Raw genomic sequence first — 26,329 nt, forward strand, 5'->3', positions numbered from 1 at the left:
AGTGTGCGAGTGTGTGTGTATGTGAGAAAAGAGAGCCTGCTGACTTCACAACTGGGATCCTAAACCTCAGGCCAAGTCAAGGCTGAATGAAAATGATCAAAGCTCTGTCCCTCATCAACAGAGTAGACAAGATTTCTCTACCCCCTCCCAATGAGAAGTAGGGCTGTCATTAGGGATTCCCACTAAAAAGCCTCTAACAGAGGCAGACCTTCTCCAGACTGCTAGTGCCTGCCCAGCAGCCCGTGCAGAATACAGGTAGCTATTGTTCCTGAGACAGATATGTAGCCAGCCACTCAGACTCTGACAGATCTCAACAAACCAGTGAGCCTGCCTTCAATTTAACTCTTTATTTACTAGCGCTTCACTTTTTACAAAGATCTCCTTTTGCCCTGGAGAGGGAGGGAAAGGGAAGGGAAAAAAAAATCAGTAAATTGTTCTGGTTTTATTAAGAAAAATGTTTCACGTACATAGGCAGTAATACTATGCAAATTTAGGAGTATTGACTTTCATTTTGAAATCTTGTCTAGTCTGGTGTTGGACAACACAGCAATAGCACAGTTCAGCAGTAAAACAGGATTCTAATCCTGAAAGGGAAATAATTCCTGCTCTGCCTTCCTCTGAATTCTCATAATTCATAGGGAAATAAAACAGTTTGAATAGATAACATGTATCTTTGCTCAAATATTCTAGATATTAAGACACAGAGAAGTTTAGTGCAAAGGCTTCAGCAGTTTTTCCACCAGACATCAGTTTTAAGCATTGACGGAAAATGAAGGCAGCATCTCCAGCAGAAAACTGTGCTAGAGAAAGTACATAGTTGGCCGGTTAGTTGGCATAAGAAGGAGAGAGACTCATTTCAGTCTCATAGCAGTTTTATATTTTGATACAGAGATTTTACTTGCACAAAAAGTTGTGGGTTTTTCTTAATTTTATATGACACAGAGCTTAAGTATTTGCAAAGACAGAGTCAATGAAGCTGTTAGACAAAATATCCTGACATTTACACTCTGTGCTTGACTTTTAGGAAGTCTAGCATTATTATATGAAAAGCTAATGACTCTGCATTCTGTATAACTATTATATAAGTTCAGCTCAGGTGTAGACTTCAGCTTTAAAACACTTTTTTCCCTTCTTCTTTCCCTTCTTCTGCCTAAGTCAGTCTTGACTTCATTTCAAGCAGGCTGCAGTAGGATATGTATATGCATGGGTATACTTGCCTTAAGGTGTGTGGGTTGTATTGTTTTAAGGTAATTTTAAGGCATAAATGTTGAAGATTACCAGCAAAATTTTCACATGGCAATAAAATCAGATTTATAAAAAGCACAGTTAAAAAAAAAAAAGAATTGAGACTGCTAACACAAGTGCAAATTACAGACATGATGTCAAAACCAGTATTTTAATGTGGCAGACCCTATCAACTCAGAGAAGCCTCCTCACGCATTACAAATAAACAATCATTTTATCAGCAACTTTCAACTGATACGCTAAAGAAACTACATGTGATTTAATTTGAAAGTTGACAACTGTCACTTTAGAGCATTTCAAAGCAATCTTTTATGTATGTATGGGAATTTAGGTACATTCCTACAAAAGTGCCAGGCATCCAGCGCCTTTCAAAATTCTTCCAGTGCAGCGAGGAAACAAGCAGACAAGCAGGAAAGCAAATCAGTGTTACTCAGTGTAACACACCCTGTGTGGTAGAATACCTCTAGACTACCAAAGGCATTTTAAAGAACCAGGACTTTACATTCAGAAACTTCATTGCTGTTTAATTCCAGAGTATCTCTTTCATATCAACTGTAATATCAGTCTTTAACGTTGGACTCATCAGTTTATGTAAATGCCTGGCGTTAGGTAGGAAAAAAAAGCTTTCAATTATAAGTATGTTTACAAACTAATAGTGTTCTTAGATAAAAAGATTAATTTATTATGAATTCTGAAGCATTGTGCACCAGTTTCCCTTCTATTTGAGCAAACTGGTAACGAAGTATTGCCAGAGAATGGAATTAAAGATTGATGGGAAAATATATGCCAAGAAGGTCCTCTGCTGCTAGGGTACAGCACGAAAAAGCTGTGCCAGCCCTTGCAGGTGAGAACGTGGTCATGAAGCTGTAATAACAAAAGACTGTGGAGTACACCTTACTGCTTGAGAACGTCTACCCTACCAGCATGTGCATACTGCTGAAAAATGGAGAGTACCAATAACTCTCCCATGGAAAGCCTGGTCTGAAGCCCCACCAAGGACCATGTGACAAGCTCGTGGTCATATCTGATTTAAACCTCTGGTTAGGCCTTGCTAAGTGTAATAACCTTGGGATATTTCTCCTTGAATCAAGGATCCCACGTGTCTTCCAGCGCCATGTTATCCTGGTACGTCCTCATCTGCTGCAAGCTTGGTATCTATATGAATTTGCACACCATTCAAAAATGACACAGCATTAGTAAATACCACTTTATGGGAGGATGAGAAGGAAAACTTTCTGAAAGCAGCCCATGTCAGAGCTGGGCACTTCTTGGGAAGTTTGAGAAGTTGGCGCTTGCTATGAAGGTGTGACCTGCTCCTCCTCCTCAGAAACCCTCTCTGCTTTTATTGAAGCAACCCCCAGGCTGCATCTATGAGGGAAACAACTTTTTTCAGGTTTTGAGGCAAGACTGGAGGGAAGTATTCTGCCCAACGGCTTTCACAATCTCTGGAGGTCACCTTTGAGTGGGACAATGGCCACTCTTCCCAGCCAAGTCACTAGTAACACATGTCTTGCTATAAAGTACATATTTATGGGATTTATGTAAAGGGTGATGTTTGTTTATACTGATTGGCACTAATTGGCACTATTTTTTTCTCTCTTTTTTTTTTTTTTAAACAACAAAGCCCACACAAGCACAGAGGAGAATGGAAAAGAGGGCTCCTTAAGGGGGAGGAAAAGCAAGGCATTTTTCCTTTTTTTTTTTTTTTTTATTGTACTGCTCATCTATTAGAAGCAGGCATTATGGGCACAACATTGGACAAGTAATCTCATGTACCACAGGATATTTGAACAGTTTAATGGATTTCCCAAAAGGAGAGCAAAAAGAAAGCCAGGTATGTCTTCTATAACAATCCTGCGTCTGAGAAATTTGCTTGAGAACAGACTGCTGGAGTCACTTCTTTCAGCTAACCCACACAGCCCCACTTTGTGAACAAAGCCGCATACCAGTATCACATATCCATTTTCCTTTGGAGATTCCATTTTAATGGTTCTGTAGTAAATACCTTTGTATTTAGAAATTATTCATACCAGATATTCAGTAACTAACTGTCTAATAGAGGTGAAATGCACATAATGTATTCAAATATGCAACCTCAATTAACCTTTTGCCTCCGTTTGTGGACAAACCTATCTATAAAAAGTGAGCTCCCCCAAGATCAAAAGTCAGTTTTACAACTTCACATTGTTTATGGCTAGTTCCCTATATAAAAGAACATAACATGACGTGATCTTCATGAGCTGCAATTCAAATTTAACTCACTGTTATTCTTGATCTTCATTTTCTTAATATAAAAGCTACTGTAAAACATCATATGAGAAAGCACTGATTTTTTAACTTTTTTTTAACCATGATAGTTTATTTAAAATGTGGTAACTAGATTTCATTTATCTCAGAAAATACTGGAAAATGTAAGAGAGAAAACATAAAGATATAAAAATATTTAGACTGGAGACAGTGCCTCTTTTGCTTTGGATGTGGGCAAGTACAGCACACAGTTCAGAAAAGAACTTACAATTAACATATGTTCAACTATATTTGTACACTGCAATATAAAACAACCTGGAATTACAGTTGATTAAGTATCCTTAGTCTTCCCCAAAATTTTATATGTATATTATTAAAATGCTGTGCTAAAGAGCACAACTTTTTTTCCTCTCAACTCTTTCACAGAAACATAATTAGGGTATTGCATTCTCCCCAAGATGCTTTGTGAAAGCAAATGTCAGGGATTACGACTCAGCAAGATGATTACAAACATTCTGCATAAAAGCATAGTAAACCAACATCAGAGGTACATTTCACCAGTTCATGTTCCTCCTACAGATTACACTTTTGATATGTGTTCTGTTGGGAAAAATGAGTAGATGGCAGTATCTTTTTTTTCCTCCCCGATTACTGTAGACTAATATCAACAGACCAAAACACTGTTCAAACAAATGCTTTTCTTTTCGTAAAGTTCCATATTCTGAGTCCCAAATACATACTTTATAAAACCTCACTCCATTCAACATTGACCCCAAACGCTTGCCTAGCTAACTAGTAGCACATGAATTGCAGCAACAGGACATATACACACATTGTAGAGTGAACTAAACCATCTCTTTTGAAAAAGTTTACATTTTAGATCAATCTTGTACCCAGTTCCATATTAAGACCAGAGATAAACAGAATAAATAGAACAAGATATTTTCTTTATAAAAAAAGAAACAAAAACCCCACAAAACATATCCCAAACCCACAAAACAACACCAGCACCACCCCAAATGTGACGAGCATGAATAGAATTTTTCCCCTTGCTTCCTTAAGAACACTGATTTAAATAACCAGACTACATTACAGATATTCCAGTTTGAGAATTCACTTGTTAGCAGGAATTAATATTTATCAATTGTTTTAATCATCTTTGATGGATTTGGACCTACCGTTTTAAGCACTGATCCATGGGAATTGCTGTTTTTGAAGGTCCACTTTTTGAAGTAAAGTAGCTTGATGGAGAGAAACAATTCAGGACTGCCCCTGTAGCTTCAACCTGCTGTGGATAGTTTTCTTCCTTGGAATCTTTTGATAAAAGTCAGAACACAACCTGATTTATTAATGTAGCAAAGTCATTACAATTCAGAGCTAAAAATGTTATTGGACTTCCCTCCAGCTAGTGCTGCTTAAGGAAGCCTTTAAAAAGCAATTTAATTACATTCCACAAAGTCAAATTTCCCCCCCAGATAATTGGTTTTCATTGTACGCATAAAAAGCTGCAATGAAGCCAATAAGTCAAAATACATAATTTTTTAGATTTATATTTATTACTGAAAGACTGACCTGCTTTAGACAGAATTGTATTGTCTGTGTTTTTCTACTGTTAACCTGAAATCTTTCTGTTCATAGTATAAGCACACACTATAGTAGCATTCACCAATGTACTATGACATCAGAATATAATCAAGAATTCTTCTGGCTCTTACATTTATAGACAAATAACTTTATACTATCTGTCATAGATTAAATTTTCATATATAAACTTATTGAACAAGAGTTAAAATATTAACACTGTTTAGAGAGCTTGAAACAGTCGGAAAGTACTTGCCTGGCTTCAGTCATTATCAGTATATTTTAAAACTGCCATACTAAAACAAATACTAAAACCTGTTATTGTGTGTATATATATAAAACACAATAATATATATTATCAATGGGTATATTTATATTCCAAGAGCCTGGGAACAACAGTGCTCTTTAGAACATCTTGAAACATCAGACTTGTAAAACTTGCACACTAATTACAGCACAACAACAAAAAAAAAGAAATCCAAAAGCTATCAAAGTTGTAAATGCAAAAATAGGCATGAAATTTTTCCATAATTAAAAAACTTCACAAAAACCTCACAATCAATCAAGCCCTAATATTGTTTACAGCAGATACATATGACTAAAAGAAAAATCTTCCATCTAAAGAAACCAAATGGAATAAAAATACTTACCAGATATCTTATCTTGTTTTGAATTCATGTATCTTTTTTCTTTTTTCTTTTTTTTTTCTTAGTAGAAACAAGGAGATTCAAATTTAAAAGCTGTATTAGTTACTGTCCTCCTGCTCCTGCAGCTCTTCAGTTTTAGGTACAGAGGAGCTTGGCTGGTATTGTTTTGAGATAAAGAGAATGGCCTGTGTGAGCCAAGATATTCTGCACTGTCTGATGATCTCTGCAGTGCTCTTAAACTCCTCCACCGAGACAGGTATTTTTTTGCTGTCTGTTGTCCAAACAGGTTCATCAGAGCTCTTACACCCACCTTCATTTTTCAGTATTAAAGGCCCTATGTGCTGAGAGGAGAGAGGTTTTTTCTCTCAGTATTTATTTGCTTTTGGATTGGAGGAAGAGGCTCAGAGATTTTCAATTTGAGATCAAAGACAAGTGCATGCAATGGGACGAAACATAGTTTTCTCATTTGTGCTCAGAATAGTAGTCCCTGAGTTTCCACATTCAGCCCTCCCAACTCTATAAGCTTCACGGGGTAAAAAAGATGGATAGTTATATATATACACATACACAGACACACACAGACACACAGACACACACACATTTTAAATATATTAGTTTTCCCCCTCGTAGCACTGCAGTCTCTCTATTGTCAAATAATAACTGTATCTGAAAAGAAAGCACTTAATAAGGCTAAGGTCAGACTGCTTAGACTTGGCATTTGCTGCGATAACAAATCAGAGATGATAGCATCGTACAGATTTATGAATTTTTTGCCCCCGCAGTCACAAACATCAGACGTTTACTTTATAAAGAAAGCTTTTAGATTCTTCCTGCAGTTTCCATAGTGATTTCATTTTTTCCCTTTTATCACAGATTGGCTGAAGTACTGCTACCCTTTGTGCTTTAAAAGGCTTGTGCTACCAACTGTCGATATAAAAGCACTGTAGCTAAAGCACACATGCAACACAAACTGTCAAAAAGAATTGAAATAGATAAATACTGGCTAAAAAAGGTTTCAGTATTTTCTCTGCTTGTCCTGAAGAGTACAGTAGAACAGCATTTCATCTGAATAAATGTAATTAACTTGAGCCAACCATACTACTGTTCTGCTTCCCATAACTTATGATACTTCTATATTAAAGCAGTTGTCACATACAAAAAATAATCTCTTCACAAAAAGCTGTAATACAGCCTACATCACACAAAATGCCTATGTTTGTTAGATATAAATGAAAGCATTTTTATTAGTTTTTGGAATCTTCTAAAGACATTGCTTATGCCAATTATATTCTTCCTCTTTCTAAGAAGTTTATCTATTTAGAGAGCATGATGGTTTAAGGAACAATTACACTGTTTCTGGCAAAGCAAACAATGCTTTCTCTTGCTAGAAAGATAACCACCTTTCAAAGTAAGCCTAAAGGATTAGTTTCTGTTTAACCCCTTGCTAAACAAATGAGACCATCATCTTCTCAACAAAACAGAACTCAGCTAAGTAAACACCTCTATTCAGTTATCATGCCTTTAAAAATGTAGTCTTTAGATTGGAGAATGCAAGCACAGTATTTCCCTACCCCTTTTTCAACCAGCTTAATAGGAACTGGGTGTGTGGTTTAACCCTAGCCATTTGCTTCACTCTCATGAGATTTTCTATATCGTGAGTCAGAAACAGTCTAACTTATTCAAAATACTGAATTCCTATCATGTAGAGATAAATATATTAAAAAACTCTTTGAGCTGGAAATTTTCCAGGTGACTATAAAAATAATGAGTTTCCTTACTTTCATACAAAATTGGCAAAGTTAATGCAAAACTTACAGGGACAAATATCTTAAAAACCTACAGAATACAGTAGAGTTTAGCAGATATTTTAATTTAGAGGGGAAAAAATGGGAGAAAAATCAAGCAACTTACTTTTGAATGTATTTATGGCAATTAATCATTTATTTCCAAACAGATTATCTACAGAAAACTATTTTATTGTCCTCTATTTATATGGGGAATTATACAACTGACTTTTGTTGTTGGGATATTAAAATCCACCATTAGGCATCTGCATCCACTAAACAGGCACTAACTGTGAACATAAAGTATGTTAATACTTTCAATAAAGTTTATTGGAAGAAAGAGTTTGCAGCATGGTGGAAGTGGAGCACTAAATGTAAATTGTTTACCAATAGAAATTTAAACTAAAAAGCTGACAGTTACTAAGATTATGTGGATTACTGACATACTGCACAAGTGGTCCTGGCCAAAATTGATACAGACAGATCCAGTAGTTTTTGGAAAGATGCAGAGACAGCTGTTGCTGCCCTGGGACAAGAAGATGGGCTAGCTGAGCTCCCAAAGGTCCTGTTACCCCTTGGCAAGCAGCCACCAAACTGTCACTTGTAGCAAACCAATGAGAACCTGAACCGATGCTTCATACTTATTTTCCATCAGAACCATCTCAAGGGCCATCTAATGGGTGAATTAGGCACTGTGTTCAAGTAATCAACATTATATGACTTATGATGAGAAATACTGTCTTGGTGCAGATTTTTCATGCATTGAGAAAAAAATAACACATTCTAAACATTAGTGACTAGAACCCTGACTTTCCAATAGGAGTATGACTTTTCACACTCCCTTTAAACACTGTAGTTATTTTAAAAGCCTGCATGCACACATACCTCAACACAAACCTTGAATCATCTAGAAGAATTTCTGTGTAACAAAGGGGAAATGCTGTTCCTTAAAAATAACTCATCAATAAAAAAATATAAAAAGGTTTTTTTCCTTTTTGGAGGAGTAAGGATGAGAAATCTATCTTTTGCGAAACAAAAATCATTGAAGTAAAGTTTCATCCTACCTAGAACACTCAATCATATTTTCACAGTACATTATTTTCAAACTTTACATATATAAGATGTTCAAATGGTTCCTGCAAGATTCACAAGGCAACTGACTTTACGGAGATTGTATAAAACTATTGAATTTATCCACAGTCTTTCCCTGAGCCAAGGAACCCTTATTTTTTTAGAAGTAAGACACAAACTAAGTATTTTTTTAAAACTGTTTGGGACTAAACAGGGCATTTGAAATTAAGAGTTGACTAACAATTTACATAAAAAAAAGAATTTCATGGTTCTTTGCACACGGCTCTGGATATTCTCCTTTGAGAAAACTCTTAAATACAGCAGGAATGTGCTACCTAAGTAAGTAAATATTTGTTGCTGTACACTTTTAATATAAATGATTCTTCATCATGCAGCTGACGGGCATCCTGGACATTCACTCATTCTCTTCATCAAACAAGAAGAATAAGTCAAGCTCAGAGTGTGACGATTCTTCCTCCTGTCACACACCTCAGGTAGATATCATGCAGACATTATTTGTCTTTTAGCTCAGGCAGTAGATGCCAATACTTTTAGATCTCACATTTATTTATTAAAATACACTGGGAAAAAAAAACTAAAGGGAATTCTTTCTCAACTGTTCTTCATCAATGAGATCCTTTTTCTCATCCTCCAGATCAGAGTGGCAAGGGGCTGAGGAGCAGACTAGGTGGCCAAAGAAACAGACTATGTAATTACTAGTTTCCACATATCAGCGTGCAAACTACCCCCCAGAAAAAATAAAAATTATTTTTCCTGGACACATAGGGAGGGATCATATTATCCTATAAAAGATAAAAGAAACATCCCTTGTTTCACTTGTATATTTTCTTAATTTTTTCTTCTGGGGAAAACAATTTGCTACTTTCTCTAATTTTCCAAGACTGTCCTCCACACAAAGTGTGTTTAATTGAAGACTGAAAATCTGCAACCTACTATGATACATGAACTATAAAATGTTTTAAAATGTACAGTCCTAGTTCAATCAATCAAAAACTCTGCAGTCTTAAATCATAGAATATCTCAAGTTGGAAGGGACCCATGAGGATCATTGAGTCCAACTCATTGCTCCTCAAAGGACTACCTATAACTAAATCAGATGACTAAGAGCTTCATCAAGATGTTCCTTCAACTCTGACAGGCTATGTGCTGTGACAACTTCCCAGGGAAGCCTATTTCCGTGATCAAACACCTTCTTGGTGAAGAACCTTTTCCTAATGCCCAATCTGAACTTCCCCTGATGCATCTTCATTCCATTTTCTCATGTCTAAATGGGCTCCTGATTTATTTACCCACCAGCTCTGGAAGCCAGTAGGGCATTTTCTACTCACCAGCATCAAAGCCAGTAGCATTATGAATTCCCTGTTTAAGGTATCCATCATTTCTTGATAAAGAACAACCAAAGCTCTCCACTGAGATCTTTAAATATATATTTGGAAAGAAAAATAAAGCATGCTTTTAGACAATCTTTAAGATCACAAAGTTGTTTCTCTTGTACAGTAAGTGAAGTCTAAGAAGTCATTTGCTTCCTCTGAAGAAAATAAATTACCAAAGTACAGGAGGTGCAGCATGAAGTGTCAGACTAATCATTCAGAGCTAGTTTGAAGCTCCTAGATTTAAACACTCACTTTATTTGGGTCAGTGTCAGAGAATATGGAAGTCCTTCACCGCTTTGTTTTCAGTGACATCTCAACTTGCTAAAATATGTGGATATAAAACTGTTTGCTGAAAACCTTCCTTAATGAATGTAAGCATCAGATGCATCTAGAAGAGTGCCAGCTCAGAATCAAGGACACAACTAACTGCCTATGCCAGTTCAGGAGAAAATTTGCACACAGATTTCCCCCTTCAAATAGATGGAGAGACAGAACTGTGCTACACAGAAAATCCTCAAACATGTTTTATTTTTCATTTTAAAAAGACTATTTTCAGACATTGCAAATTTTTACTAGAAGACAACTAACCTTAATTCCATTACTGTTGTACCTAACTGCACCAAGGTACAAGGGCACCTTCTTATTGTTGGAAATCAACAACTAATTACCAAGAGATAAATCCTTTTTAAACCATGTCTCTTTGAACATTACACGATTGTGTGCTTATGCATGACTACTTCTGTACTTGCATCTACAACAGCTGTGAATGCAACTATCTGAAGTTACTACAATGCATGCATTAAAAACAATGACCACTACCACCAATTTTGGCACAAGTATCCACACATTAAATTCTTGACTTAAAAACATCTGAGCATTTTCTAAAAGGGCATCCAGAAACATGATTCAAACATATCATGTTCTTTGGTCCTCTGCCCTTTTTCATGCCTGAGAAGAGTGTTTGCAGGATTAAGATGAAGGTTGCTGTGGTGGGTTTTATTTTATTATTTTCTATATATGGTTGTGTATTTACACAGGCAAGGTCAAAAATGTTCCTAACAATGAAAGCAGACATTAAAACAAGATTTGTGATGATTCTTAGCTCCTGGGAGAATTCCAGAACATTGACATGAACTCCAAGATTGTTTTATGCCTTACAGAGATGACTTTTAACACTACCAAAGAAGCTTATATTGTAGCAGATGACAGAATGACACTTTCAAACACATTTTCATCTTGGACCTTTAGACAACCTTTAGATTGGAAGAATTCATGGGATGAACTTTCTCAGAATCCCCGACTGAAATAAGGTTAATTTTAATTAGATATCACAATATAGCAAGAAGTGGCCTTAAGAAAAAGTACAAGAACAGTATTTAGAGAAAAAGGAAAATCATATTCAAAACACACACACACAAACATGGCTAACTTTACAATATATGTATATAAAGTATTTGCAGAAAGATCCTCCTAAAGTCCTCTAAACTTTGCAGAACACATATTGTTCCTTGGTTTTATGCTCCATATTTTAATTTTATTGATAGAGTTTTCCAGTAATACCTCTCATTTTTAAAAAAATGTGATCGCTTTGCAGCAGGTTTGAAACAAAAAAACAGAGAAATGCAATCCTTATCTTCCAAGGAATGCTGGATTAATAAATGGATTAAATATGATCTAACACGATGAGGGGCAAAGCCAGGCACCCCAAAACCCCAACATTTTACTTTTTGCACTCTCAACCTAAAAAAAAATAGAATCCATTTCAACTATGTAATTTATTCTTACTTATGAAATATTGAAAGAATGCCACATGAGTGTAATTTTAAATGATGTTCTTTATGCGGGAGTCTGAAGAAAATAATTTAAGAAAATATCTGCAGAAAAACATTTTACATATGGTAATAAAATAACAACCATATATTCTTTGGATGAGGAAGACCTGTACAACATTTGCATTTCAAAGACTATGTCATTGAAGAAAACTCTGATAATGTGCACAGCTCTATGAGTTTTATGCAAGTACAAGTTATTTTTTTATTAAGACAAATCCAAAGTATTTTCAAGAGTTATTTTGTTAAATCCCTTATTAAATTCAGGAGAGGCTTCGTGAAAATCTAAAGTAGTCAATACTGAACCTTAGTGCATAAAGCTGTGAATTAAGATCCAAACTTCATCATTTTAGAAAACAATTGATCTCTTAAAATAATACTTAGCATTTATTACCTACAATAATTAAGCTTCAACATGACTGGGAGGGAGGCAAGTAAAACCTCATTTTACAGACAAGAACATTTAGAGCAGACAGAGGGTTATGTACATTGTCACTGATTAGAAAGAAAAGTCTCTGATCCATAGTTGGAATTCTTTGAGCAAATCGTGAGCACATATCCACACTGTCAAGTTCCTCCTTCAACAACTTACACAGTTTCTATTAAACTGAAACAAGGAAAAGTTAGACAAATACAGAAATGAGAACATATTCTCAAAACAAAAAAACGATCCAGACAAACAATATTAGAAACGGTCAACAGCATGCCTGTCTTATTTCCACTTCCTCAGAGTTAAAAGAAATACAGAGGTGGAAGGGAAATGAAGACACATATGTAAGTATTGATAATCATAAAAATGCTGAATCCTGTCTAGATCCATTCAAGGACTTGAGGATAATTTTTACTATTAGAGTTCTGTGATTACCTGTGGGTCAGGGAGAGCAGAGAAGTGCCCATGGAGGCGATGCTGGATTCTACTGAGTAGAAAAATATCCCTCAGGGAACTAGTTTGCTCTTTTCTGAAGCAAAGCAGAAAGCACTTGGTGTTCTCTTGGACAGAAAGAACGATCTATTTGTGGTGTTTGCTCACATCTGAAAGAGTGACTTGATTACTAAGTCTTTCCAAAGTCAGCTGTATGAAGAGCTGTTCCTGTTGTTAACTTCATAGGGATGTACCCTGTCTAGCACACATGCTGCTGCAGAAGTGATGGGCAGGTGAATGTGTCATTTTCAATGACAGATGGCCTCTGAGATGAAGGATCTGAAATACACTCCATTGTCGCAATTTATATAACACACCCACAGTGGTGCTGTGCAGGAAAGAAAAGATTTAAACGTTAGTATGACAACTCTGTTTGAATTCTTTTATGTACAACCAGATCTCCCCTTGCATGCAAAGCTAAACATAGTAATATTATCTTAATTCTTCAATGTGTTTTGGAGGCATCATTGTGTAAAAGAATTGTAAGAATCAGTGTTTAAGAAAACACAGACAATCACCTATAACTCTACCTACAGTCACCCCAATCTTCCAAAGCAGCCTTATACTCAGTGGGGCAAAACAGGACTACAGAATCAGAAACAAACAAAAAAAACTGATAAGGTATCTCAGGTCTTACATGTCCAAGACTGTGTATCCAAATATCCCAAACAGTGCCTTAGAAGTTGATATTGCAGTACCTAAGCAGTGCAGAGACCTGAAAAAGTCTTGGGGTCTTCTTAAAATGAGAGAGACTCAACCTGCAAAGAATCTGGAGACATTCGGTTGGTCTTCTCATCTGAAGTAAAGTGGTATTTCTTTCAATGTATTCACACATACTTAGGATTTAGGATCACGTAAGGAGGAGTCCGGGTTTTTTCTAAGGAAAATTGGATCTTCTAATAATCTACGACACTTTCTTCTCCTAAAGATATGGACTCATTTATGGTCACATCCATTAAATATGTCAGGCAAAGCAAAGACATGAAATGGCAAAGTTTTGCATGGGCTAATAATGTCCAAAGCAGAAACAGGGATTTCCCTACTGATTTTGATTAAACTAAATCACAGAAAGCAAGCCTTATGCTAAAATATACTTGTCACCTCCTCAGGCCTGCTGTCACTGCCTCTCTTGCCTCTCTCTTACACTTGTCAGGAGAGCAAAATAATCATATAAGTGAATGTATAAAGGCCACACTGAACCAAGAGAACTTGAAAGTTTACAATTCCAGCATGCTAAAATGCAAATTAACATAATTTAAGACCAAGATAATTTTACTTTTCTCATATACTTGTTTGTTTGTTTGTTTGTTTGTTTGTTTGTTTGGGTTGAGGGTTTTTTTGCTTATACGACACCTGCTCCATTTCCTCATTTGGTGGAAGGACTATCAAAAAAGGCAGCAGTGTACTGAGAACATAATCAAAGCCTTGAGGGAATTTGAAGTAACTGGCCTGCCCAGGCACCATGCATACAGCTTGTAAAATAAACACCAAGCAGTTTGCTGATTTCAGGAGATAGAGAGTTCTTTCATAGCTACAGAGAGATCGCTCCCTTAATTTGGTCAGAGTTAATACAGAGTAACAGCAAGCAACACTGACCACCTGAAGGAGTGAAGGAATAGCATGACACACAGTAGAGTCCCTGTCTAGGTCATACTAAGATAGCGCTCCCTTAATACAAGGAAGATTTCTTCCAGACTAGACTTTGTCATATTTCGAGGCTGGGATTTGAAACATGGTTCAAGCATAGCCCAAATCCGATAGAAGTTGACTCTCAAACTGTTGCTCATGCCTCTAAACCAGCAACGATTCAAAATCTTCCCTCAACATTATTCGAAGAAAGTCTAATGAGATTACCGCACTTCTGTGCTGATACTTGTGTATTCTGAAGAAGATTAATGTCTCAGCTTTATATTACATTTGCATTCTATGTACTCATTCCATGGAAATAATACATTAAATAGTTAGCATATAATTTGGGTGCATATCAGCAAAGCATGCATCCTACTCTTAATATCGGCTTCCCACATTAACATTATTGCTAGATACTCGAAACATTATCTACATAAGTGAAATATTCTCAGTAACCTTAAAATGAGTAGCCTTAAAAAAAATAACGGATCTACATCACATCTTCAAGTTGCTTTTCAAAGCCTAGTTTCTATTATTATAATCAGTTTTCCAACTAAACTACATTTGTCATTATGAAAACAAATCTAGTCATACACACATTTTTGTCTCCTTGTGACAGACATTGCTTGAGAAAGGAACAACTAGTTTCAACCTCCAGTAAACAGCTGGTATCCTCAGATAAGAAAATCTCTGCACATGGCCAAGCTTCCAATATTGTGAAAAATGATACAGTAGAAAGAAAAAGACAACAGAAGCCCCAAGTGCTTACATGAGACAACATAATTTATAACCAATATTCATAACATAACTTAATTATCGCTTTTTTTTTTGTATTCTGTCACTAAACTGCAACCACAGCTTCCTTTGGCATCCTTGGGTTTGTTCCTGGGAAAATAAAAGGCATTACAACAGGAAATATCTGACTTTTAGTATGAGAAGATCAGAGGAGAATGACTGAAGGATAAACTTATGCAATAATTAAGCTTTGATATGTGACAGTTCACCCTTCATGACTCAGTCATAAGATCTGCATGTTCTGAAAAGTCAGAGCCAAGTTCAATCCCACTAACAATTTAGCAAGTATCTTAGGGTAGAACTAGAGTGTCTGATTGTCATTTTAGCATAAATACTGTAAGAATAATTCAAATACGTTTCTCTTCTTCGAAATCTTATCACTGTATTTAATGGTTTTATTTAAAGACATGCCTTTTATAAAACAATGACTCAGATATCAAATTGGGCAAATATCCTAAACAAAGGCAAATAAATAATATAACTTGAATAGAGGTAATTGTTGTTCAAAGTCATATTCTGGCTGATTCATAGGGATGGCATATAAAAGGCCAAACGACCAGCTTGCAGTGACCACACACACACTGCTTTCAAAATAAATTAATGAGAAAAATATCACTTAGTGATGAAAGAGTAGAAAGTTGGGAAATTCTTCATGAATAAAACCTCTTACCCCTTTTGGTATGGGAGAGACAGACACAGGAGATGTTAAATGAACTTCTTTAAAAAAAAAGTACTTTCCCTATCTTCTGCAAATGTAAAAGAAAAACTGAAGAACGTTCTACATATACTTAACCTAGACTAGGCCTAAATAAGGGACAGAGTACTATAATCTCCTTATTGGCTCTCTCTTTACTCCAGGATGCTAGTTAAAAAGAAATCACCAAAGAAGCTGTTGTCCCTTCTATGCAGTGCACCATACTCTTGGCAGGCTAGTCAGGAACAAAAAAGCATGCATGGTCCTCCTTCAATTAAGCACTCAGGGCAGACAAAGTGGCCTTCAGCTTCCATAATTAAAGAAGAAAAAGGCAGTTGGCTCACAGGCCATAAACTCTTGCTGAAAGAGCATCTAAGATATGAAAGGAGCAGGAAGAACTAAAGATCGAGATAACAAAGCTTCTAAGTAGAAAGAAAAAGGAACAAAAAAAGGGGAACAAAGAAAAATCATGCATATAGAGAATTACCAAGAAGGGCGTTTTTAAACTCTTTTTTGTTGTTGTTGTTTCTGTTTTTTAACTCCTTTATCCTTTCCATCAAATTCAATTTATTCTGATTTTTAAGTAAGCATAATCACTTCTCAGGGATTGTAAATTATTTTCTGGTTTAAAGTAAAAATTTAAGCTTTCGAATTATTCCCATCAACAATAATGAATTGCACCTCTAATATTTTAAGTCAATGACACCCAGCCATAATTCCAAACATATTTTGTTTATACTGTGTCTCATGTCATTCTGTAGGCACTTGTTTATTGTTATCTATTGAAGCATGATAGATGCCAATTCATACTAGTGGGTTGCAAAACACATTTTCTATACTTTTGAGGAAAAGGTCATTATAGTCAGCGCTTCCTTGTGGAATAGAAACAGGGATCTGAGACTTCATGAGTCTGATTGTTGATAAATTTCTTACCACTAGAACTGTCCAGGAACACCCCCACATATAAGACAGCAGGAGGTGAAAGTAGGTCACTACTTCTTCTAATTCCAAAGGAAAAAAAAACACCAAACCACAATCTCCTTTTTTTTGGATTACTCATGAAATAAGGTGTTGATTTCACATACTGTAAATCCTCAAAGGACCAGATGTTGTACTGACTGCATGAAAAAACGACAAGAATTCCCTAAACATATTTTAAGGGGCCATGAGGAAATGGAAAGAAGGAGAAAGATATTAAAGTCATATGAATTCATAATTGTCCTTTACCTATGCAGTAAGCAGAGACGTTTAAACAGAAGCTGCCTTTACAGACTCCCTACGATGACACACCAGTAGACTTATTTGGTCCAATGCTTCCTCTGGAAAACACCTAAAGCTCACTGCTGCTGTCATCCTGCACAAAGATTCAAAAGATTTTATCAGACCAAAAAGCCAGCACAAAGAATTTTATCCTGATCCAACCAGAAGCATCTGCTCACACTGCCTGCCAGTCTGTTCTGCAGACTAGTAAAAATGTACAGATGAAGAGACAGACTTAATTTCAAATGCATTAAATCATAGCCAGACTGCTATTTGGCATAATGAGAAAGACCTTCCCCACTCCTTTTCTGTTTATGTATAAAAATGCATTTGTATTGCCTGTCATTATTTGGTCTGTCTGACCTTGAGTGTTGTGGGTTTTTTGTTTTGTTTTTTTTTCCTATTTAATGTGTATGCTGAATAAAAAAAATACTGCAGTGTGACACATGCAAAGGCTTGTATAGTTCTCTAGTCTGGTAAAACAGTACATCACTGTTGTGCTTTCCATGATGGGGAGAATTGCTGTTTTAGCCTGCTCCTTTTCAATATACGTAAAAAGAACTGATTCATTTCTTTCAGTTAGTGACACTTATACATCCTTCTCATAAGCATTTTAACATGTGCTCCCCATAGTATTCCATTTCTTGAAGGTATTATGTGCCTGCTGTGGCACTGCAGCTGGAACTCTGAGCAAAGCTTCTTTCAAAGCATTAGCTTTCTGAGAAAGAGAAGCACATCACCTGGGAAGGCCAACTTCTGCCTGATATCTAACACCAGCCAATGCTACAGAAGTCCTTATACTGAGATGAACACAACGTATGCACAACAGAGTTGAAACCAAAATGATAATAAATGCCTACAAGGACATTTGGTTAGCATTCCTTGATGTATAATGCTATTTATGAACAACCATGGTTCCAGAAACCTCTTGTGCAGGTGAAAAGTTGCACTTCATGAATTAGAAAGGTCCCCACAGAGAAGAACGTGTGTGTATGCACACACTCGCACACAAGCCATAACGAGGACTCTATACATAGATCTATATTATAAAGAGATATACACACACATACAACCCTAATGTTACAGCTCCTCAGCATACTCACAGCCAACTAAAGTGTCATGCAGCATCAATTTGTGGTGACCTGCCCATGTTTTCAGAGACCTCCTCTTCTGAAACAGAAAAATACTTTAAGAATTCTAAACCAAACCACCTAAAGCAAAAGAAGCAAAGTTTTGTTTACCATGAAACCAAGACAGACAGCTATGAGTAACTCAGTTTACAAGAGAAGTGAAAACAAACACCAGTTGCCAAAGACATGCAGAACTGATGTGGGGTGAAATACAAGAATCAGTGCAAGGGAATGCTGTAAGTTTCTGTCTGGAGTACTGAGGTCTTCAGAAGTACTGAGGTTTCTTCTTTCACCTTACTCAAGCGTGTGTGTGGTGGTGGATCAGGCAAAGGTGGCTCTGAAAAGAATTTCTAAACTATATTATATTACCTGCAAAATCTGTTGGGCAGAAAGTAGTCTGATTTGCATTTATAATCCCTGGAGATATGCATTTAAATTCAAGCCAAAGGTTATTCCCCTGGTTTTAAAGTCTTCTGTTGCTATATCTAAAAGAAGAAAGTTTTGACAACTGAAATTTAGATCTTTGAGAAAAGATTCACTTAGAGACAGTGAAAAAATGTCTCTGAATACAACACCACAGGGGTCCTCCTCACAGACTGAAAGATGCCCAAATAACAGTTCTAGACCTGTCCTTTTCTAATATTTTTTTTTCTGCTTTCTTGCTTTAAAAAGAGAAAATCATCATCTTTAACTCATTTTTAGGAAATAAAATGGATCCCCTTATTAATATTGAGAAGAAACAAAAGTTACCACTCCACATGATGAACTGCAGTGACAAAAAGAGTCCTGAGGGCACATTTTTTTGCAACTGGATTTTCAATTAGCCAATCTTCATTGAACATCTGGAATTATGTTGTTTTAATATATCCTCTTCTATGACCGATATTAGTGATGTTACATCACAGTTTACTTGCTGTTCCTTTTTCCAACGGAAACAAAGGAGAAAACCACTTTTTTCTCTTTTCTTTCTTCCATTGCTTAACAAAAATCAACAGATGCAGGTCTCCTGGTCTCCTCCTCATTGATTAGCTACTGTTGGCATTCACATCCATGAGAAAAGGAAGCAAGGTTTCTCAATTATTCACTTTTCCTCTGTTAAACAACACAGTTTCCCAACTCCTACAGAAAACAGATGACAAAAGAAAGGTGAAATATTTAGGCTGCTTATTGCAGTCCATTAAGCTTAAGACAGGAAGGGAAAATTTACAATTTCAGGGAGCAGCAAAAGTGTCAAATACTGGATGGCAGGTTATTTTTTGAAATCTATGCAGAATTTCCAGAGTTATAATAAGTATATTACAAGAGTTGAGAATGTTAAAGCACTCTCAAAGTTGACTTTTCTCCAGCTCAGTTTCCTTTCACCTCTGTTTTCTAGCATTCTGCACAAGACATCACCTCCTCCCTTTCCCCTGACAACATTGGTCACTAAGATCAGAATTGTTATCAAATCTGCAATGTTCAGACCCATGTTTGCTCTTCTGATGATAGGAAATCTCACTGTATAGGTTGCAAAAGTGACCAATAAGAGTTAAATGCTATTTGGGAGAATTTCCCACTGGTGCCGATTCCATGTGTCCTGGTTCAGTTCTCTCACCATTTCTCAGCAGGGAAGGAAGATACAGTCATTAAACTCTATTTACATCAATACACTCCTCTGCAGAGATAGGTTATGTCAGAGCCCTGAGTGAGGTAGAGAGGCATCCTGCAGCCTTTCCCCCAACTCGTCCTGGGCTTTAGCTACCTGTGCTTAAGGTTAGCTCCAGTAACACCACTGGATTGGCTGCTGGGAAAAGAGCTGCAAGAAATCTGCCTCTGCCCTCAGCTCAGGAGCTGTATTTAACCTCCAGCCCTTGGCCTGTTCCTATGCTATGCTTTAGGTATATCTGGGCCTTGCTGATCTTCACCCACTGGTCCTGGCTGGACCTCATTTCCATCAGCCCGGGTCTTCAAAGAGGTTCCTGGCCCGAATGAGGAATGCTTCCCATGAGAAGAGGTTACAACGCGCAGAGACGCAGCAGCAGAGGGCAGCACACTCAACGCTGAGGACAAATCTTCAGTCCTCAAAGTGCAGAAAAACACTGAGAGGAACTTTAGAAAGCCCTGCTACGTGATCTCGTTGTCTAGCTTCCACTAGCCAGCACAACTCATGAGCAGAACTACACAGAATGTAGTTGAACTCTGTGACAGTTTTAATTTATAAACTTCAGTTCTATAATTTCTATTCAGTATGTAGACAAATAATAATTGTAGGTGATTACAAAAGTACTTGCATGGGGGGGGTAATGATATGTGAGCTCTGCATGATGGAAGGGAGAAAGATAAGGCTGAGATGCAGACCTGAGTGAAGCACAGGGTATCAAATAACTTAGCTGCTTATTTCCTTGATTTTTGTTTTTGCATTGGAGGGATACACAGTCTAGCACATTTCACTCACGCTTGATGACATTTTCTGGATGTGTTGTTTTATATTTACATTTCAAAAAATATACACAGTTAAAATTAAGATTACATCGATATAATCCACAATCAAGATTCAGGAAATAAAAACCTACTTCTACTAATTGAACTTAGCCAAGCTGTACATCCGATCCTTTAATCATTGCTATTAGTACTGTTTAGCTGTTGACAGTGTACAGAAAGCAATGTATACCTTGCAAAAAGGAAATTTCTTCCATGCAGAGCGAAACAAATGGTAATATAATAAGCATTAGAAATCTACTAGAAAAAAAAATCTATTTGTGTAAAGAATCTGAGCTGGTGTTATCCTGAGAACAGTCACTTTTCCATTTCCTGACTTGAGTTTCACAAAAACGTACTTTTATTAGAAAAATTAAATCAAAAGTTATGAGCTCTTCCAAGATACAGAAAGTACCATCACAGATGAGATGGCTAATCTCCAACTTCTGTCTCAAACAACATTCAAACCTAGATAGTTCCCCAGTTTTTCTAATTAATTAAGATGGTGGTTGCAACCAGAGAGGCAACATCTGCCTCATCATACCTTTATAAAATGAGAGTCAAAAGTGTTCTTTCCAAAAGAATTTCAAGGAGAAAAGGAGGAGACTTCTGCTCTTGCTTTAGTTTCAGCTTCTACCGTTTTACTAAAAGAAAAAATAAGTGTTTTAAAAAAACACTATACTATCAATTTCTGAGCCACCAGAATTTTGCTCATTCGTGACTCACTACAGTACAGCCAATCTGGGGCTGGACAATGACTTAGTAATAGGCAGCATTGAAAGCCAGCCCATCTACCTATTTATATCACATTTATCATAATGGCATACATTTTCCTTAGAACTATAATTTACTGTGAATGATTCCCACTTCCTATACCACATGGCAAAGAAGCATTAGAGGTTACATTTAATTTTTATTTGTTTTTTTAACCCAATTTTTGAGTTAAACAGGTTAACGCGGTCAATACTATCTGCTCTTTTAGCCTGCTCTCATTAATCACTTTCTGAACTGTTAGTTTTGCAGAAATTTAACTTTGGGGTGGAGAGGTTAAACACACTGTTTCCATAGGTATTGTCAAAAGAGACTTCTGGTGAAAGGGAGAGACCTCAAGCACACATCCCTAAAGAGGGACAGGCTGTGGCATGAACATGTGCACCAAAGAAGCCAACATGGGGAAAGAGCTCAGGCACAAAACCTGTGAAAACTTTATGTCTTTCCAAGGCTCCAAAGTAAAATTAACCACAAGATGAAATCAGCAAAAGCTCATTAGTACCAGTGGAACTGGTACCAGTGGAACTAATGGTTGTTATTACTTTACAGGGTGTATGAAGAAGAGAAATTGTCTTCTTACACAAGAAATACTGTGTTTATCATGTAGAGAAAAAAGGGAAGTAAATGGTAAAGTAGTGGTATTGTAAACACCTTTGTGTTTCTTTTGTAGGTGCTGGAAGAAAATAAATTCTGTCATGCTGGGGACTTTTAACAGCTTGTCATTAAACATCAAGAAAGGATATTGTCAGCCTATTCTCTCTCTCTCTCTTTCCAATTCCTGTTTGCCAAAAAAAAAAAGGAGAACAAAAAAGCAAAGGCACCACTTATACCCTTAAACTTAATAATAGCCTCCTATGCATTCACTGAATGGGGATTGCTGCTTGTGTTAGTATACACGACTAAGGAGAATCCATAGCTCAATGAAAATAAAATGTAAAAGAAGTTGTTGCAAAGTATAGAGCTAGAACTATTTTAAAAATATAAGAATCCCATGTTCTGCATAAGAAGATACATATTTTTATTTTTTATTATTTTAGTCCCTTCTCTTTCTTAACAATTTTGTTAATTTTTTTAAAAAGTGCTGTTGCTTCAACACTCATGTGGTAGCATGTGGACCACGCAGATATTTAAGGTTATCACAGAGGCAATGAAACAGTCAAGGTGGGATTTTTCAAGCTGAAGTTATAACTACACTTTTACTATATATCAAGAAATCTCATAGGAAACTAATCAGACTTTCAAATGAAGACCAATATTGCCTGTCAACAAAAATAGACTTGGTAAAATTTATAGATGCACAAAACTGCAGAAAATAGAGGATAGAACTAAACTAGAAAACAACCTTCAAAAAATTATTGTTAATTCCATTTGGTTAAACAGTTTTAAATGGTTCTGTGGAATACTATTTCTCTCCATTTAACAACTAGCATTATTGCTGTTTTAAGTCATTGAAGGAAATTTAGTTAACATATGATCCCAACAGAATATACCCACAGCACTGTTTTGTTCTCAGATAACAAGAGAATAAATGGAGCAGGCAGGTTACAGAGCAGACACTATGATTCCTTCGAGTTTATTAAACTTCTACAGTGAAGAACAGCCCTAAAGCACACAGCAGAGCAATCTTACCAAGCATCTCTTCTGAGGTGTGCTATTTCTTTGCAAAACTGTGACCATTCTCTTGGAAGCTCCACACCAGGCTGCTCATGTTGCTGACTGCCCATGGCCAGCTTCTCCTCAGGCAGTAGTTCCTCTGTTAAGGTCCATGTGCTGTAAGATGGAGTGTATTTACAAATGTGGTCACTAACACATGGAATGTCTGGACTGTTGCAAGTGAATCAAAATTCAAATACATGTCATAAACCCCTGGGAAAGAAACTTTGGGAACTGCTGCTTGGATCATAAAAAAGTGAAAGTAGTAGTCAGGAGGGATGAGGGCGCAATGCAGGTGGTGTGCAGTTCCTTGACTACAAAAGGCAAAGACAATGAAGGGGGAAAAAACCCCATGTCTCATTTCCTCAGAAAGTTTGCTTTTTTTTCCCTTAAAACATGTGTCAAAAAATTAAAATATTTATGTTCGCAGCAATTCTGCCATAATAGGCTGTAAAATATGAGATGAAATGAAGTTTTCTCCTCTCCACTTTCCCCTTCAGGAAGACTTATTTGCCTTACTCATATGGGACTGCCACGATGCAAACCTTGTCTTCCCTGGGAAGGAACACCAAATGCATCATCAGTGATACAGTTCAAAAGGTGATTTAAAGTACCGAGCAAAAGCACCTCCAAACCACAACCCCTCAAACCCCCACACCATCACTTAGGACATCCTAACACTGGGTTTTTTCATTAGAAAAGAATCCAAAACCTATCTGTCATAGAGGTCTCCATATCTGTCAACCCAGTCTCCAGGCTGCTGCCTAGAAAAAAAAAAAAAGGAGGCTGCAGAACCTGTCCCTTGCAGTGCTAGGCACAACCATGCTACAAACAGTCAAGGGCAGCTCTTCAGGTGCCTGGGAACAGCCATAACTTGACTTTAAAGGCTGCTGAGATGACAGTAGCAGCGAAAGAGAAGGAAAGTCCTCCCAAAACTTATCTCGCTGACTTTGGAAGCAAAATTGAAACAATCTTCAGATTGTTTCAAAACTGACTCACCCAAAACAGAAGGATGCAGTAGGAGTGCAATATGCTAATAGAGCATCCCTTTTATTTGTATGCAGATGCACAGAATTACAGGCATAAAGATGTTGGGAAGTACCTGAAATAATATATTTTCTCCGTATAAAATATTTATGACTGATCTAATCGTACATTAAATGTTTCTTAATAATGGCAAACATTTGAGGCATTATGATTGGTGAATTGCTAGGAAATCTCATGAAACTAAATGCTTAAAATGTAGAAATTACCTTCAAGTCATCTCATTTGAATGACATTATAAAAAATTATGTTCTATTCATTATTTTATATATGGTTTATTATAATAATATGGTTTAGTTTATGTAACAAAAGTATCCAATTAGATCTTTCTTAAATAGATACAAGTTTATCAGTTAACATATCCTGGGTAAACTATTCCAGCTAATGCAGCTATTGCTGTTAATGCCATGTTTTAATTCTTTCCAGTTGCTAGAGAAGTTATTTATAAGCACAGCATGGAAGGTTATACTCATGCTTCTTTGAGTGCACATGAAGATAAAGGACATTCAAGTGAAGAGAGAGAGAGTAGAAAATTAACAATTTTAAATCTCAAATCAACCCACATTTTCAATAAAAGAAAAGACAAATAGATGGACATACCATGATAAATAAAATATGTGCTTTGGCAGCTCCTGGATTTAGTAGACAAATTGATTTATATCTTTCAAGTAAGAGACAACAAGGAATACTTGGTTTTTGAAAACTGGCACACTACTTAGAAACCAGAATGTTTTCATTGAATTATGATAATTGTCTATTAACATTCTAATGCATGCTAAAACATTAGAAGCTCTTCCTTGCCTTTCTTCTCCCATTATGACAGAGATAAATTTGTCCAAATTCCCTTCCTTTCAACTCCTTTCTGTCAACACAGCTGAAGTTAAACAAAATCAGTGAGAAAAAGAAGAGGAGGAGAAGCATTTTGTTTTAAAGTGTCATTGCCTATGTTACAAATTCACAAGTATCAAAATAAATGAAGACAACTGAGAAATTATAGATGAGATCCACCAGCAATCAATCCTCACCCAAGAAAAATCCTTAGTTCTTTTTGAAAACACTGATCTAAATGCTAAACATATGACTACATTTCCTTCTTAAAAGCACCATATTTTTTGTCTTATACTAACACTGTGGCCTGATTTCTGAGGAAACTAGGCTTAATGAGATCATGGGGTTTTTTCTAGGTACAGTGACTTTTTTAACTCGTTGACCAAATTCAGCCAAATCTGAGAGTGGGATAATCATCTCATGTCTAAACAGTATTAGAAGCAATTTTTTGATTTCAATAGCTTACTATGGTAAGCACAGAGAGCACACTTTGGAATACAAACCAACATCTCAAACGCACGTGCCTGCTGAAATCTAACCGTAAGCCCCGTCAAAAAAATCCCACAGAGAAGGGTTTGTCTTCAATTACTTTTATTTCCTCCTTATTCTTTCTTTTAATGAAAAACAGCTCTACTGAATCTATAACAGTAAATAAAATGGTAAAATAGTAGCTTTTCCACCAGAATTTTAAGGACAAAAAGTTACCTGGTTATTCTGGAATCTCCATTCCGGTTTTAGCACATTTTTATCATCACAGTTCATGATGTAAGTATTATTATTTATCAGTTATTCATGATATAAGTATTATTATATACATAAAACTGTGTTTTATATGAATACTTATACATGTATATATATACACGCACATTTGCACATAAATACGTGTAAGTTGAAACTCTTCATCTTTTCTTACGCAAAAGATCTTCTGTTTATGCTGTAATGTAAGAGTTTAGCATTACTAGAAACAATCAGATTTTTTAAATCATTGTGAAAGAAAGCTAAAATGTAACCAAAAATGTAGCACTTTTTACAAGCAGTCACATGGAAAAGACAAGGGGTAATGCGTACAACTTACTCTTGAGGAGATTCTGATTGGGCACAAGAGCAAAATTTTTCATGATGAGAACAATAAGCCATTGGAATACCCTCCTCAGGGAAGTGGTGGATTTCCCAGCATTGGACACTGTGACTGGACAGGGTGCTGGGCCATCTTGTCTAGACAGTGCTTTTGGTAAGAAAGTTTGGACCAGGTGATTCTTGAGATCCCTTCCAACCTGGTATTCTATGACTCAGTGATTAGGAGAAAGTTCTTTACTGAAGAAGTGACTAAGCACTGAAACAGGATCCC

At 36.4% G+C, this 26,329-nt stretch overlaps 1 long non-coding RNA gene across 1 annotated transcript in view; it reads right to left on the reverse strand.

The window, feature by feature from the left end:
- Window positions 1-26,329, reverse strand: part of LOC135414541 (uncharacterized) — a 230,631-nt gene that overhangs the window by 72,102 nt on the left and 132,200 nt on the right. The window contains exons 4-9 of the long non-coding RNA XR_010430715.1: window positions 23,086-23,226; window positions 21,230-21,329; window positions 17,066-19,347; window positions 12,664-13,048; window positions 5,724-6,061; window positions 4,671-4,806 (exon numbers count right to left, since the gene is read on the reverse strand). This is a non-coding gene — a long non-coding RNA (uncharacterized LOC135414541). The remainder of the gene's footprint in view (window positions 1-4,670; window positions 4,807-5,723; window positions 6,062-12,663; window positions 13,049-17,065; window positions 19,348-21,229; window positions 21,330-23,085; window positions 23,227-26,329) is intronic.

Source organism: Pseudopipra pipra, chromosome 5, assembly GCF_036250125.1.
Source record: "Pseudopipra pipra isolate bDixPip1 chromosome 5, bDixPip1.hap1, whole genome shotgun sequence".
NCBI classification, from domain to species: Eukaryota; Metazoa; Chordata; class Aves; order Passeriformes; family Pipridae; genus Pseudopipra; species Pseudopipra pipra.